General features: G+C 38.3%; 1 protein-coding gene across 1 annotated transcript in view; it reads right to left on the bottom strand.

Annotated features, from left to right (window-relative positions):
- The window catches only part of LOC121873797, a 75,281-nt gene that overhangs the window by 31,347 nt on the left and 25,149 nt on the right, over positions 1 to 18,785 (bottom strand). The window lies entirely within an intron of this gene.

Genomic DNA, 18,785 nt, shown 5'->3' on the forward strand with positions numbered 1-18,785 from the left:
CAAAGGATCTCTTGAGTGAACGAGTGCTCCCGACAACTTAAACGACACAGGACCAGCATCAGCAGTGGGTGATCAGTTCTTACCACGTGGGTGCACAACACCACGTGTCCTCGGTCAGCTAGAAGTGTTACCTACTGGCCATAGACACCTGCTGGCGTTCTCTCTTCCTGCCCATGGACGCACTGGGAGTACACTGAGGCTATCTGAGTAAATTAATGGTCACACACTGGGACCATGAGTCTAGGGGATACCTAGAGGAACATTTTATCTCCCTTATTACGGGTGTATGTTGAGTTGGGTGGAGCATGGTTCACGAGTATTGGTGGACCCAGTAACATATGAATAATAGTGACTATATTTGTGTGTAGTTAATACCATTTCTCAGTTACTGATGTTATCTTGACGTGTGTGGTATAATATTTCTTAAATAATTTTGATAGTATTGTTTTTTGAATGTTTGTGTCACTAAGTGGAACCAGAGTGATACTGTGATTTAATTCTTTTAATGCATTTAATTTTTCTTTATAATTCCGATCTCAGTTAACCTTTGTTCCCCAGAGTAGTGTATAAGTTAGGTTAGGATTTGTGCATCTGTTGGGGTGATATAATTTTGTTGAAAGCCCTTAAGGCCTGTTTCATGTGTGCAAGCAACATTTCTTAATACTTTAAATTTATTGTTGCCTGAGTTTCTAATAATTTCAATATCATGTATAACTTTTATTCCCCAGAGTAGTGTTTTAAGTTCAAGTTAAGAGGTGAGCATATTGGTGTACCATTATTTGATTGTGTTTGTAGTGTTGGAGGGAATATAAGTGTCTAAATTTTACAGTGTGTCTCATTCATCCCAGTCACAGACGCTATCCTTCCACGGGTCACGGACAAGTCATTTTGTTAAGTAGATTTAAGTGTTCTTGTGCTGGTTCGGGATTTTTCTCAAAGGGGCGCTTCCACTGCAATTACCATCTAACAATCTTTAATAAACCCCAAGTCAAGTGAGAAATTAAAGTCCAGTAAATTCCGACCGGTTACATATATATATAAAATCAGTACATGACTGCGATTATAAAATATTGTGAATTAGTATATTTTATATATATATATATATATAAAAAATATATATATATATATATATATATATATATATATATATATATATATATATATATATATATATATATATATATATATATATATATATATATATATATATATATATATATATATATATTATTTTTCTTTAAACGTAACATACTTTCTTCCTATCCTCATGTGAAACACTTATTTCACCGAATGTTTAATAATCATTTCAACTTAAATGTGATATAACACTGTTTAATCGGATAAGTTAAAGGTTGTGGTGATTGGCATTAATTGTCCCTAGAATCGTCATTTCCATGTCACAATAAACTGCCATGTGCAATAAGACCGGAGTCGTTATTAACTTCAACAAAAGCAATAGGAGAGGGATAATATACTCACCATACATATGAACATACGAAAATATGTAGTCTGCAATAGGCCGGTTGGCCTGTGCATGGCAGCTTCTATCGAGAGTTACTACTACTCTCTATCATCCATGAATCTATCTAGCCTCCTTTTAAAACTTTCCAGCATTCCCGCACATACTACAAAGTAGCTAAGTTTGTTCCACTCGTCTACCACCCTATTTGTAAACCAGTATCTTCCTATTTCTCTCCTAAACCTAAATTTATCCAACTTAAATCCGTTGATACGAGTCCTATCCTGCTCAGATATTATAAGAACTTTATCTATATCTCCTCTATTGATTCCTTTCACCCACTTAAATACGTCTATCATATCTCACCGCACTCTTCGTCTGTCTGGGGAATGCAAGTTTAGTTTCTTCAATCTATCTTGATATGGAAGGTTTCTAGGTCCAGGAATCGTTTTCGTCATTTTTCGCTGCACCGATTCCAGTGAATTGATATCCATTCTATAATAAGGGCACCAGAACTGAACCGCATAATCGAGGTGCGGCCTGACTAGCGCAAGATATAGTTGCAATATGACCTCCTCATCTTATTACTTATACTTCTGGATATAAAACCTAATACTCTGTTTGCCTTATTTCGAACATTAGCGCACTGTTTTCTAGGTCCGGGACTACATGTACCCCTAAGTCTCTTTTACAGTTTGACTACTCTAGGTTGAGGTTGTTAAGGCTGTATACATTGACAGTATTTGTTCTTCCAATATTAAGTACGCTGCACTTGCTAGTGTTGAATTTCATTTGCCATTTTTCAGGCCACTCCTGCAGTTTATTTAAATCCTCCTGTAGTGCATTTGCATCCTGCCCTGAATTAATCTGCCACCAGTCTCCATTATGAAACTCTCTTCTATGAATATAGTGTTTTATATATAATATCTGTCTGCCTGACACTCATATATGAGAGATACTATCACCGGTAAATGGAGCAGTTCAAAGTGGAGGAACACATAGACACGCTCTAAAATGGATTGTTCCTACAATTCTGGTGTCTTGTGGATACAATGTTTTTTTTTATTATTAAAAAGAGTGTTTGTAACATATTAGTAATTTATTTTTCCGAAGACATCTAAGATATAGCATTTTATATTCCTAACATCATACCTACGTAATATGACATGAAACGTTACGAGTTCACCTCGAACATTTTATTTTCTTTCTTTATGCACGGCAGCACGGTTGTTTTACATGGATACAAGTATTACATGAAAACTCGAGAGTATGGTGAGGTAGACATGAGTGATGGAAGCATTACGTTTTAGCTACTGACTGACAGTGGATAATATTACTGTTAATGTTATGTTAAAGGAATACATAATAAAATACACTCTACCATTTTACCATTGATCATCGATAAATTGTGGAGTTCATAGAGGACATAAGAACATAAGAATGCACATAGAGATGTCATATAATGGATTGGTCAGATAATCGAAGTTCCTGGCATACGCCATTTCGGAAAAGTACGCATTATGAGCAAAGTATTTAAAATGATGTAAATAATGATATACAATTCACAGTTAAACGAGGGGAGCAAAACCAAATACCATTTCTAGACACTATGGTAGAGTGGGAGAATGGGAACCTACGTTTTCGGTGTATAGAAAACTTTAAAATAATGACGATTTTATAAGATTCCTGACAAGTGATGTCTTGTTTGTGAACAGGGATCGCTACCACCGCGCCACGAGGACAACAAAAGCAATCCTAGGCTTTGCTTTATTCCACACAAAGTGTTCATTCGTCTTTGTTAAGTGCCGTGAACCTCCATTGGGGATTGCCCGTGTCAACTACTTGTCGGAGTAGCATTTTACCGAATTCAGCTAGAAACGGGAGGTTACATAAATAGATATCCCATGGGTCCATATAGCGTGCTATATATATATATATATATATATATATATATATATATATATATATATATATATATATATATATATATATATATATATATATATATATATATATATATATATATGTATATATATATATATATATATATATATGTGTGTGTGTGTGTGTGTGTATACACACAAATAATCACTATAGGTGCGCGTGATCCATATATTTGCTGATAACCACATAGGAAACAAGAAAACACGACGTTCTCAAGCTCTATCGTGTAATTCACACCCTGGAGATGTGAATCACACGATGTGAATACACGAAAGCTCCCGGGGATTAATTGTCAGTAATGGCCCTTCTGAGGGCCGAGCTTTTGGCCGAGTTAGTTAAGGTCAATGAAGAAAACTAGAAATTAAAGTAAGTGATAGCGAGGATGAAGGAAGAAGACACGGGACAAGGAAAACCCGTGTCTAACGAAAATTCAGGGGAATGGAAGGTTGGGAGGAGAGTAACGACCAAAATGGTAGTGAGAAAAGACACCAAGGAAACGACAACAGCTAAGTGTAAAATCTCTTTTAGTCCTTTGATAGACGAATTGGACGTTAACATAGTCAGGGACAGGGCTGAGAGGAAAGGTACGAAAACCTTAATTCTTCGCGATTCCCAGTTACGGCACCTGGATAGAGCATTTTGTGGTAAAAATATAAATAAGATGAGGGTGTGCTTACCATGAGCTTGGGTGGGGTATATAGTTAACAGGATGAGCAATATCTTGTCTGATAATAACGGGAACAAACCCATTATCTGCCTTAGTGCAGGAGGCAATGATACTCTTGTATTGGTTGGTGTAGGAGTGAGGAGCTTCTTGATAAGTTCAAGACAGCTATAGAACGTATTAGGTCTCTAGAGGAGGCAGTTCAAAGGATATCGAAGTCTTTAAACTGCTAGGGGAACATATGGGCACTGGGGTGAGGGAAACTGCAGTGGGAGCGGGTAAACAAAGTAAAAGATTACAAGGAAATAGTGTTAGGAATGATGACAAAACTAAATTAAACAGGGAGTTTAAAACTAAACGCGGTAAAGGGAGGACTCAGAACACGACTAACTTATATGTCTACGACGCGAACAGAAGAAGTATGAGAAACAAAATGGATGATATTAGGGCCTTGGTATGTACCGAAAAAATCGATATAATAGCATTCACTAAAACAGTGGTTCTCAACCTTGTTTGCCCCATGCACCCCTTTCACCATATGTCAGAATGTCATTCCCCCCCTCCTTTCCAAGATTGTCTGCCTCAAAAAGTGCATTCCAAATAATATGCATATAATACTGAAAATCCTTTATTTTTTCCATATTAGTACATATACATTTACAATTTTACATGGATTATTTTTATAGTGGAGTTTTACAAATTAAATGCCAATTGAAAATGTTGATGGATTTATAAAACTTGAATAAAAGTAAAATAGTTTTTTTTTATTTATAATGAATTACTTAACAGACCAAACTGAAGCATAATGCAATAAACAAAAAGTTCAATAGAATACCAGGATATTGTAAATTTATAATTAATTTTATTCAGATGAAGATTACAGTCAATGAGAAACCTGTGATTGTTTTTTTTTTCGCCAATTCTGGGATAGGCGGAGGAGTGCTTGAAAGGGCACAATGCAGGTCATTTTCTACCTCTAATCTACTACGTTGCTTCGTATTAATTTGCAACAGAGTTTAAAAGCCTGACTCACAAAGATATGTCGACACAAACGGAAGCAATGCACGGATAGCTCTTTCTGCCACTTTTGGGTAGGAATCGTACATCAAGGGCCAAAATTCTGTGATTGATTTCTCATCGAACATATCTCTTGCTCCCGAATCAGTTTCCCCTGAAAACCTGAATTCCCCCCCTGGAGGGAATTCCCCCCTGGTTGAGAACCCCTGCACTAAAACATGGATCAACCTAGACTCACGTGAGTTGCCGGTCGAGTACCAAATTGCGGGTTACAAATTGTTCCATACCGATAGGCAGACCAGGAAAGGAGGCGGAGTAGCAATCTATATTAGGGATAATCTGAAGTGTGAAATATATAAGGAAATAAAAACTGAGCGGAATACAGAAACAATTTGGATAGAATTAAGCGACGGTAGGGAAAAATTAATCACAGGAGTAATATATAGACCTCCCAAGCTTGATAGAGTCAATGAGCAACTTATCTGGGATGAAATGCGCAGGGCTTCCATACACAACAAAGTCTGTATAGTAGGCGACTTTAACCTTGGCCAAATAGATTGGACTGACCTTACGGGTAACTCAGAATCAGAGGATTTTCTTGAGACAATCCAGGACTGTTTCCTAAGTCAATATATAACCGAACCCACACAGGGTAATAATATACTCGATTTAGTTCTGTCGAACAGAGAAAACCTCATTAGCAGGGTCGAGGTAGGGAACGAACTTGCAAACAGCGATCACAAAGAAATTAGATTCCAGTTAGATTTTCAGGACAGACGTAAGGAAAATTCCACTGAAGTACCAGATTTCAAGAGGGCATAACTTTGACAGTATAAAGAGGCAGCTGAGAGAGGGGGTGTCGCTCTTGGCCGTGAACCTGACAGATGACTCAGACCTGATAACGAGATCTGAGATTGCCGAGTTCCACGACAATTTAAATAATGAGTTACTTAATGCACAAAGGCAGAACATACCTTACAAAAAACTCAGATCAGACAACAGTGACCCTAAATGGATAAATATTTATTTAAAGAACATCATTGGCCAAAGGAAGGCTATAGGTAGAAGGATAAAGCGTGGCGAAATTTACCTCCAAGATTATTATAAGACATTGGCGAGTAGGGATAAAACCGAGATAAGGAAAGCCAAGAGGAATAATGAGGTAAGGATAGCAAGGGAGGCGAAAACAAACCCCAAAGGATTCTAACAAATGTATCAAACTAAAACACGAGAAAAGATTGGACCAATACGGTCAGATACCGGTGAGGTCACTGATAACGACTGAGAAATGAGCAATAATTTGAATAAATATTTTTCAACAGATTTCACCACTGAAAATTTAAACATGATACCCGAGGCACCGACTCTATTCAGAGATAGTGAAGAAAACAAACTAAGCGAGATAGTAGTGACTAGTAACGATGTTAGTAAGCAAATAGACAAACTAAAGCCTAATAAGTCACCTGGTCCCGATGAGATATTTGCCAGAGTATTGAAGGATTGTAAGGAAGAGCTTAGTATGCCCTTAGCAAAGTTGTTTAACATGTCCTTAAAAACAGGTGTAGTACCAGAATCCTGGAGGATAGCAGATGTAATACCGATTTTCAAGAAGGGGGATAGATCACTACCCTCTAACTACCGCCCAATCAGTCTAACATCAATAGTAGGCAAATTACTAGAATCAATCATTTCTAACTTTATTCGAAAGCACCTGGAGAAGCACAAGTTGATCAATGATTCCCAACATGGCCTCACAAGCAGGCGTTCATGTCTAACGAGGGGCACAATTATGATGTGGTATATCTCGACTTTAGCAAAGCCTTCGACAGAGTCCCCCACGAAAGACTAATTTGAAAGGTAGAAGCACATGGCATCAAAGGTAACATCCTTAAATGGATTAGGGCGTGGTTACAGGACAGGAAACAGCAAGTGAGCATTAACGGCACTAAGTCCAATTGGAGCAACATCACAAGTGGAGCTCCCAAGGCTCAGTACTTGGACCATTATTATTTATTATATACATAAACGACATAGATACCGGCGTAGAAAGCAACATAAGTAAATTTGCTGATGACACTAAAATAGGAAGTGTTATTAAATCTGACGAGGACTCCGTAAAACTACAGGAAGATCTAAACAAATTTTTCGAATGGTCTGAAAAATGGCAGATGAAATTCAACGTGGACAAATGTAAAGTACTCAGTATAAGAGATGTAAACAGGGAAATCAGATACCAGATGAACAACGATGCCATAGAGAAATCCGACTGCGAGAGAGATTTAGGAGTAATGATAAGTAGGAACCTTAAGCCAAGTAAACAATGTGTTTTTGCTCGTAACAAGGCTAATAAAGTACTTGGGTTCATACAAAGGAGTGTTAGTTACAAAACTAGCGAGGTCATCGTAAAACTGTATCTTGGGCTTGTGAGACCACACCTGGATTACACAGTTCAGTTCTGGTCACCGTATTACAGGATGGATATAGAATCATTGGAAAGAATTCAGAGGAGAATGACAAGACTAATCCCGGGCATTAGGAACCTTGAGTATAGAGACAGGTTAAAGCATCTTAATTTCCACTCCCTCGAGAGACGTAGAGCGAGGGGCGACCTGATAGAGGTGTATAAGTGGAAGTCAGGGCTAAACAAAGGGGACATTACAAAAGTACTCAAACTATCCAACCAGGAGCGAACTCGTAACAATGGTTTCAAATTAGACAAATTTAGATTTAGGCGTGAAATAGGTAAACACTGGTTTGGAAACAGAGTAGTGGATGAATGGAACAAGTTACCAAATATCATCATTAACTCGAATACACTGAATAGCTTCAAACATAGGTTGGATGCTTATATGAGCAATAGGGGTTGGGTGTAAACGGGACTGCCCAGTATGGGCCAATAGGCCCGCTCCAGTTTCCTCCATTCTTATGTTCTTATGTTCTATCATATGTAGTGTCCTGCCTAGAAGGAGAGTTGGCAATGAATGGTTGTCAAGGGCAGTTGGTGTCAACGGTCATCTTGACAGGTATTGCAAGTCAATATCAGTCCCATTCATTGACAACTGGGACAACTTCTACGGCAGAAGGGACCATTATGCTAGGGATGGGGTGCATCTGTCTAGAGATGGGGTGGCAACCCTTCCTGGTTCTCTCGAGAGGGCAGTTCAAAAGATGTTTAACTCCTTAAACTGCGAGGAAAACATATGAGCACGGGGGTGGAGGAGACTGCAGTGGGAGCAGGTAAGCAAAGTGAAAGGTTACAGGGAAATAGTGTTAGGAATGAAGACAAAACTAAATTAGTCTGGGAGTTACAACCTAAACACGACAAAGAGAGGACTAAAAACACGACTAACTTAAATGTCTACTACGCAAACAGTAGAAGTATATGGAAAAAATGAATGATATCAGGGCGTAGGTGTGTACCGAAAAAATCGATATAATAGCATTCAACGAAACATGGATAAACCTAGACTCACGTGAGTTACCTGTCGAATACCAAATTGCAGGTTACAAATTATTCAATACCGATAGGCAGATTAGGAAAGGAGGCGGAGTAGCAAACTATGACAGGGATAATCTTAAGTGTGAAATAAATAAGAAAATACAAAGTGAACTGAATACAGAAACAATTTTGATAGTATTAATCGTTGGTAGGGAAAAATTAATTACAGGAGTAATATATAGACCTCCTCATCTTGATAGAGTTAATGAGCGACTTATTTGGGATGAAATGCGCAGGGCTTCCATACACAACAAAGTCTGTATAGTAGGCGACTTTAACCTTGGCCAAATAGATTGGATTGACCTTTCGGGTAACTCAGAATCAGAGGATTTTCTTGAAACAATCCAGGACTGTTTCCTAAACCAACATATAACCGAACCCACCCGAGGTAATATTATACTCGATTTAGTTCTGTCAAACAGAGAAAACCTCATTAGTAATATCGAGAAACGAACTTGCTAACATCGATTACAAAGAAATTAGATTCTAGTTAGAATTTCAGAGCAGAAGCAAGGAAAATTCAACAAAAGTCCCAAATTTCAGAAGGCCAAACTTTGATAGTTTGAAGAGACAGCTGAAAGAAGGGATATCACGCTTGGGGGTGAATTACATGACCTCACATGAGGTGACCTCACACAATGTACCCACAGAGGGCGACCTCACCTTACCTGGAGCCCTGACGGTTGAGGATGACCTGATAAGGAGATCTGAGGTTGACGAGTTAAACAACAACTTAAATAATGAGTTACTTAATGCACAAAGGCAGAACATACCGAACAGAAAACTCACATCAAACAACAATGTCCCTGAATTGATAAAAAATTATTTAAAAAATCTTGTTGGACAAAGGAAGGCTATAGGTATGACAATATATCGTGGTGAAGTTTACCTCCCAAGATTATTATAAGATATTGGCCGATAGGGTTAAGACCGAGATAAGAAAAGCAGCGAGGAAAAATGAACTGAAGGTAGCAAGGGAGGCGAAGTCAATCAAATGTATCAATCTAAAACACGAGAAAAGATTGAACCAATACAGTAAGATATTGGCGAGCTAACTGATAACGACGGAGAAATGAGCAATAATAATCTGAATAAATACTTTTCAACAGTTTTCACCACCGAAAATTTAAACATGATACCCGAGGCACCGACTCTATACAGAGATAGTGAAAAATAATTAAGCGAGATAGTAGTGACTAGTAACGATGTTAGTAAGAAAATAGACAAACTAAAGCCTAATAAGTCACCAGGTCCCGATGAGATATTTGCCAGAGTATTAAAGGAATGTAAGGAAGAGCTTAGTATGCCCTCAGCAAATTTGTTTAACATGTCCTTAAAAACGGCTGTAGTACCAGAATCCTGGAGGATAGCGAATGTAATACCGATTTTCAAGAAGGGAGATAGGTCACTATCCTCTAATAACCGTCCAATCAGTCTAACATCAATTGTAGGCAAGTCACTGGAAGCGATCATTTCAAACTCTATTCGAAATCACCTAAAGAAGCACAAATTGATCAATGATTCCCAACATGGCTTCACAAGCGGGCGTTCAAGTCTAACTAATCCATTAACATTGTTTTCATCTGTTTTCGAATCAGTGGACGAGGGGCAAAATTTTGATGTGGTATATCTCGACTTTAGCAAAGCATTAAACAGAGTCCCCTAGGAAATACTAATAAGAAAACTGAAGCCTCATGGCATTAAAGGAGATATTGTAAAATAGATTAGGGCGTGGTTACGGGACAAGAAACATCGAGTGACCATTAACGGCACTAAATTGGATTGGGCAACATAAGATCATAAGAACATAAGAAAATAAGAAGTGTGAGATACGCCGGTTGCCCTGTGCATGGCAGCTCCTGTCAAGAGCTACTACCACTCTCTATCATCCATGAATCTATCGAGTCTCCTTTTGAAACTTTCCAGCGTTCCAGCACTTACTACATAGTTGCTAAGCTTGTTCCACTCGTCCACCACCCTAGTTGTGACCCAGTTCCTTCCTATCTCCCTCCTAAACCTAAACTTATCCAACTTAAATCAGTTGCTTCGAGACCTATCCTACTCGGATATTATAAGAACTTTATCTATATCCCCTTTATTGATGCCTTTCACCCACTTAAATACTTCTATCATATCTCCCCGCACTCTTCGTGTTTCTAGGGAATAAAAGTTTAGTTTCTTTAACCTATCCTGATATGGAAGGTTTCTAAGTCCCGGAATCATTTTCGTCATTCTTCGCTGCACCGACTCTAGTGAATTGATATCCATTCTATAGTTAGGGCACCAGAACTGAACCGCATAATCGAGGTGCGGCCTGACTAGCGCAAGATATAGTTGCATTAAGACCTCTGCACTCTTATTACTTACACTTCTAGATATAAAACCCAATACTCTGTTTGCCTTATTTCGAACATTAACGCACTGTTTTCTAGGCCGTAGACCGTATGTCTCTTTCACTAGTCGACTTCTCTAGGTTGGTGTTGTTAAGGCTGTATACATTGACAGTATTTGTTCTTCCAATATTAAGTACGCTGCACTTCCTGGTGTTGAATTTCATTTGCCATTTTTCAGACCACCCCTGCAGTTTATTTAGATCCTCCTGTAATGCATTTGCATCCTGCCTTGAATTAATCTGCCGCCCTATTTTGGTGTCATCCGCAAACTTGCTTATATCACTGCTGATCCCAGTATCTAGATCGTTTATGTAGATTATGAACAAGAGTGGGCCGAGTATTGACCCCTGGAGAACCCCACTGGTTACACAGCCCCACTCAGATTTAACACCATCTCCGCTGACCCTCTGCGTTCTATCGGTGAGCCATGATTTTATCCAATTTAAAACTTTCCTTTCGATACCGTGAGCATTAATTTTTCTCAGAAGCCTCTGATGCGGCACTCTGTCAAATGCTTTGCTAAGGTCTAAGTAAATAACATCGTAATTTTCGTCATTATCTACTACTTGGAAGACTTTCCTAAAAAACGTTAGCAGATTTGTTAGACAAGATTTTCCCTTTGTAAACCCATGTTGAGAGTCGTAGATTAATTTGCTTTTCTCTAAATGCGATCGGATGCTATCTGCTATAATTCATTCAAGAAATTTCCACACTACTGACGTCAAACTGATCGGCCAGTAATTTGACGCTGATGCTCTGTCTCCCTTTTTGAATATGGCTACTACATTTGCCTGTTTCCACAAGTCTGGCACAACTCCCGTGTCTAATGATTTGGTAAATAAATTTATGAGGGGTCCGCTATTCTGTTCCCTACACTCTTTCAAGACTCGAGGGAAAATTTCATCCGGCCCTGGGGATTTTGTCTTCTTTAGTATATTTATCCTCTTAAGAACATCCTCTTTTCTGATAGTGATATTCATTAATTTCTCTTCTTCCTTTCCCCTAAATATCAGTTCCTCCTCTGGAATTTTCTCGCGAATTTCTTCTGTGAAAACTGATAAGAAGTAGCTGTTCAATGCCTTGCTTACTTCTTCACTGCCATTTATCACTTCTCCCCTCCCTGAGTTGAAAGGCCCAACTTTGTCCTTGACCTTTGTTCCGTATACCTGGAAAACTCCCTTGGGATTCGCCTTGGATTCTCTTGCTATTTTGATTTCAAAGTCTCTCTTTGCTTTCCTTACATTTTTCTTAACATTCCTAGATAGCTCATTATACCTATTTCTGAGCTGCTCCTCCCCTCCCTTTAATTTCTTATATATTCCTTTCTTTATTACTATGTCATGTTTAAGTTTTCTGGTCATCCACCTTGGCTCATTCTTATTTGACCTAATTTTTTTGTATGGTACATTTTGTTCTTGTGCTTTATGTAGTATACTTGGACCATTATTATTTATTATATACATAAACGGCATAGATACCGGCGTAGACAGCAACATAAGTAAATTTGATGATGACACTAAAATGGGGCGTGTAATTAAATCTGACGGGGAGTCCGCAAAACTACAGGAAGATCTAAAAAAATATTAGAATGGTCTGAAAAATGGCAGATGAAATTCAATGTGGACAAATATAAAGTACTCAGTATAGGAGATATAAGCAGGGAAACCAGATACCAGATGAACAACGATGTTATTGAGAAATCCGACTGCGAGAAAGATTAAGGAGTAATGATAAGTAGGAATCTTAAGCCAAGTAAACAATGTGAATTTGCTCGAAACAATGCTAATAGAGTACTTGGGTTTACACAAAGGAGTGTTAGTTACAAGACTAGCGAGGTCATCCTAAAACTATATCTTGGGCTTGTGAGACCTCACTTGGATTTCACAGTTCAATTCTGGTCACTGTATTCTAGAATGGATATAAAATCCTTGGAAAGAATTCAGAGGAGAATGACAAGACTAATCCCGGGCATTAGGGACCTTGAGTATAGAGACAGGTTAAAGCATCTTAATTTGCACTCCCTCGAGAGACGTAGAGTGTGGGCCGATATGATAGAGGTGTATAAATGGAAGTCAGGGCTGAACAAATGGGGCATTAAACAGGTACTCAAACTATCCAACCTGGAGCGAACTCGAAAAAATGGTTTTAAATTAGACAAATTTAGATTTAGGCGCGAGATAGGTAAACATTGGTTTAGAAATTGAGTAGTGGACGAGTGGAACAAGTTACCAAACATTATCATTAACTTGAATACGCTGGATAGCTTGAAACATAGGTTGGATGGATATATGAGCAGTAGGGATTGGGTGTAAGTGGGACTGCTCAGTATGGGCCAATAGGGCCGCTGCAGGTTCCTCCATTCTTATGTTCTAATATGGACACACAGGTGGAGGAGATTGCAGTGGGAGCGGATAAACAAAGTGAAAGGTTACAGGGAAATAGTGCTAGGAATGGTGACAAAACTAAATTTGGCAGGGAGTTAAAACATAAACGCGACAAAGAGAGGACTCAGAATATGATTAACTTAAATGTCTACTACGCAGACAGTAGAAGTATGAGAAGCATAATGGATGATAATAGGGCGTTGGTATTTACCGAAAAAATCGATATAATAGCATTCACCGAAACATAGATAAACTTAGACTCACGAGAGTTACCTGCCGAATATCAAATTGCAAGTTTCAATTTATTTCTTACCGTTAGGCAAATTAGGAAAGGAGGCGGAGTAGCAATCTATGTCAGGGACAATCTGAAGTGTGAAATAAATAAGGAAAGAAAAACTGAACTGAATACAGAAACAAATTGGATAGAATTTATTGATGGCAGAGAAAAATTAATCGCAGGAGTAATATATAGACCTCCTAATCTTGATAAAGTTAACGAACGAGTTATTTGGGGTGAAATGCACAGGGCTTACAGACATAGCAAATTATGTATAGTAGGCGACTTTAACATTAGCCAAATTGATTGGATCGACCTTACGGTAACTTAAAATCAGAGGATTTTCTTGAAACAGTTCAGGACTGTTTACTAAGTCAACATATAACCGGGGTGCTGGTGGTAGAGTGGTACCGCTCTTGCCTTCGCAAGCGAGATGTCACGGGTTCGATTCCCGGGCCGGTGGAAGTTGTTTGGACATACTTCCTAGCCCCCATTAGTCCCTGTTCACCTAGCAGTAAAGTAGGTACCTGGTGTAAATCGAAAGTTGCGAATTCGTATTCAGGGACAAGTTGTTGGAGCTTCCAATAACTTGATGACATAAACCATTGACTCTTCAGGCTTCTATGCCCTTGACTCTTCAGGCTTCTACGCCCTTAACTCATGAGACATAAAGGCAAGCTTGAACTTAGCATTCTTCCCTGTTGGGCACTGTAAGCGCTTCTGCGCTTCACCTTACACAAGGATGTAGGGGAGTGCCCAATAAATAATAATAATAAAAAAAAAACCATATAACCGAACCCACACGGGGTAATAATTTACTCGATTTAGTTCTGTTAAACAGAGAAAACCTTATTAGGAATGTCGAGGTAGGGAACGAGCTTGCCAACAGCGATCACAAAGAAATAAGATCTCAATTAGAATTTAATGGCAGACGCAAGGAAAATTCCATTCATGTCCCAGATTTCAGAAGGGCAATCCCTGATAGGTTGAAAAGGCAGCTGAGAGAAGGGGTATCACGTTTGGGGATGGATTACATGACCTCACGTTAGGTGACCTCACACAGTATACCCACAGAGGGCGAGCTCACTTTACATGGAGACCTGACAACAATATCCTCACAAAATATGACGGTTGAGGATGACCTGATCACGAGATCTGAGGTTGACGAGTTCTACAAAAAATTTAATATTGAGTTACTTAATGCATAAAGGCAGAACATACCATACAGAAAACTCAGATCAGACAACACAGACCCTAAATGGATAAACAATTATTTAAAGAATATTATTGGAAAAAGGAAGGCTATGGTAGAAGAATAGAACGTAGTGAAGTTGACCTCCGAGCTTATTATAAGGTATTGGCCAGTAGGGTTAAGATCGAGATAAGAAAAGCAAAGAGGACTAATGAACTGAAGGTAGCAAGGGAGGGGGCGTCAAACCCCAAGGGATTCTATCAAATGTATCAACCTAAAACACACGAAAAAACTGGACCAATCCAGTCAGATTCCGGCGAGCTAACTGATAACGACGGAGAAATGAGCAATAATCTGAATAAATATTTTTCAAAAGTTTTACCACCGAAATTTTGAATATGATGTCCGAAGCACCGACTAAATACATAGTTAGCGAAGAAATAGATTAAGCGAGATTGTAGTGACTGGTAACGACGTTAGATAGCAAATGACAAGTTAAAGCCTAATAAGTCGCCAGGTCCCGATGAGATATTTGCCAGAGTATTTAAGGAATATAAAGAAGAGCTTAGTATGCCCTTAGCAAAATTTTATAAATTGTCCTTAAAAACAGGTATAGTACCAGAATCCTGGAAGATAGCGAATGTAATACCGATTTTCAAAAAGGGAGAAAGATTACTGTCCTCTAACTACCATCCAATCAGTTTAACATCAATTGTATGCAAATTACTGAAAGCAATAATTTCAAACTCTATTCGAAATCACCTGGAGAAGCATAACTTGATCAAAGATTCCAAACATGGCTTCACAGGCGGGCGTTCATGTTTAACTAATCAATAACATTCTTTTCAGCTGTCTTCGAATCAGTGGACGAGGGGCACGGCTATGTTATGGTATATATTGACTTTAGCAAAGCCTTCAACACAGTCCCCCCTGAAAGACTAATAAGAAAAGAGGCTCATGGCATTAGAGGAGATATTCTGAAATGGATTAGTACGTGGTTACAGGACAGAAAAAAAACGAATGAGCGTTAACGGCCCTAAATCCGATTGGAGTAACGTCATAAATGGAGTACCCCAAGGCTCAGTACTTGGACCATTATTATTTATTATATACATAAACGACATAGATATCGGCGTAGACAGTAACATAAGTAAATTTGATGATGACACTAAAATAGGGCGTGTAATTAAATCTGACGAGGTCTCCGCAAAGCTACAGGAAGATCTAAAAAAAAAAAAAAATTCGAATGGTCTGAAAAATGACAGATGAAATTCAATGTGCACAAATGTAAAGTAATTAGTCTAGGAGATGTAAACGGAAAACCCGATATCAGATGAACAACGATATTATCGAGAAATCAGAATGTGAGAAAGATTTACGAGTAATGATAAGTAGGAATCTTAAGCCAAGTAAACAATGTGTATTTGCTCGAAGCAGGGCTAATAAAGTTTTTGGGTTCATACAAAAGAGTATTAGCTACAAAACTAGATAGGTCATCCTTAAACTATATCGTGCGCTTGTGAGACCTCACTTGGATTACGCAGTTCAATTCTGGTCACCGTATTACAGAATGGATATAGAATCCCAAAAAAGAATTCAGAGGAAAATGACAAGACTAATCCCGGGCATTAGGAACCTCGAGTACAGAGACAGATTAAAGCATCTTAATTTGTACTCCCTCGAGAGACGTAGATTGAGGGGCGATATGATAGTGGTGTATAAATGGAAGTCAGGGCTAAGCAAAGGTAACATATCAAAGGTAATCAAACTATCCAACCAGGAGCGAACTCGTAACAATGGTTTTGAATTAGACAAATTTTGATTTAGGGGCGAAATAGGTAAACATTGGTTTGGAAATAGAGTAGTGGATGAATGGAACAAGTTACCAAACTTCATTATTGACTCGAATACGCTGGATAGTTTCAAACATAGGTTAGATGGATATATGAGCAATTGGGGTTGGGTGTAAATGGGACTGACCAGTATGGGCTAATAGGCCATCTGCAGTTTCCTTTATTTTTATGCTCATGTGGGTTCACAATGGAAACTTGGATAAAATAAATCTTGATAAAATAACACAGGAAACAGGGAAACAATGGAGCACCTTAGCTTTCGTCTTTATTCGAGACATCTTCAGAGGCAACTGAATTACAAGGACTGAGAGAGGCTTATGTACCTTACAAAACAAGAGGTCAGGTCCAAAACATGACCTCCACTAATCCACACACCACCACCAACGCAAGCACCGGAGGAGCTTATAAGAAAGGGCGACGTAACTAGTCATGTTTAGTCAGGTCAAAAATATACGAGACCCACTAATCATCTATTCTTCATTTACCTCAAATGCCTTTAAAGCGTTTTTAACCTTGGGCTCATGAAAAATAAAGTTGTGTAACATATCAGTTTTGTACTGACCATCACTAAGGTTTATAGAATTCAGCTAATCAAACTTGCTTCAACCAGAAGTCTTTTTCTGACACATGATGATTTATACACTTTTAAACTGTTTTCCCAATCTATGGGCTATTCTTAATTAACATATAGATAATGACGAGAAGTAGATAATGAAAATTACGATGTTATTTACTTAGACTTAAGCAAAGCGTTTGACAGAGTACTGCATCAGAGGCTTCTGAGAAAAGTTAAGGCTCATGGCATCGAGGGGAAAGTCTTAAATTGGATAAAATCATGGCTCACCGATAGAACACAGATGGTCAGCGTAGATGGTGTTAAATCTGAGTGGGGCTGTGTAACCAGTGGGGTTCCCCATGGGTCATTACTCGGCCCACTCTTGTTTATAATCTACATAAACGATCTAGATACTGGGATCAGCAGTGACATAAGCAAGTTTGCGGATGACACCAAATTTGGGCGCCAGATATATCAAGGCAGGATTGAAATAAACTGCAGGAGTGGTCAGAAATGGCAAATGAAATTCAACACCAGCAAGTGCAGCGCACTTAATATTGGAAGAACAAAAACTGCCAATGTATACAGCCTTAACAACATCAACCTAGAGAAGTCAACTTGTGAAAAAGACTTAGGGGTACTTGTAAGCCCGGACCTACGGCCTAGAAAGCAGTGCGTTAATGTTCGAAATAAGGCAAACAGAGTATTAGGCTTTATATCTAGAAGTGTAAGTAATAAGGGTGCTAGTGAGGCCGCACCTCGATTATGCTGTTGAGTTCTGGTGCCTTTATTATAGAATGGATATCAATTTACTGGAGTTGGTGCAGTGGAGAATGACGGAAATGATGCAGGAACTTAGAAACCTTCCATAATCAGGATAGGTTAAAGAAACTAAACTTGCATTCCCTAGAAAGACGAAAAGTGCGGTGAGATATGATAGAAGTATTTAAGTTGGTGAAAGGATCAATAGAGGCGATATAGATAAAGTTCTTATAATATCTGAGCTGGATAGGACTCGTAGCTACGGATTTAAGTTGGATAAATTTAGGTTTAGGAGGGAGATTGGAAGGAACTGGTTCACAAATAGGGTGGTGGACGAGTGGAACAAGCTTAGCAAATTTTTAGTAAGTGCTGGAACGCTGGAAAGTTTTAAACGAAGGCCAGATAGATTCATGGATGATTGAGAGTGGTAGTAACTCTCGACAGGAACTGCCATGTACAGGCCAACCGGCCTATTGCAGACTCCTTATTTTCTTATGCTCTTATGTTCTAATAGTTGAGTCATACTTAAAAACAATATTAATGTTTAATAAATTAAGGGACTGAACTAACGGGACAAATTCATTGAGAAAGTTAAGGTGCTCCATTGTTTCTCTTTTTCCTGTGTGATTTTATTAATATATATATTTCATTAGCCCAATATATCAGGATTTACATGAAATATATATATATATATATATATATATATATATATATATATATATATATATATATATATATATATATATATATATATATATATATATATATATATATATATATATATA

Source organism: Homarus americanus, unplaced genomic scaffold, assembly GCF_018991925.1.
Source record: "Homarus americanus isolate GMGI-L3 unplaced genomic scaffold, GMGI_Hamer_2.0 scaffold25827, whole genome shotgun sequence".
NCBI lineage: Eukaryota > Metazoa > Arthropoda > Malacostraca > Decapoda > Nephropidae > Homarus > Homarus americanus.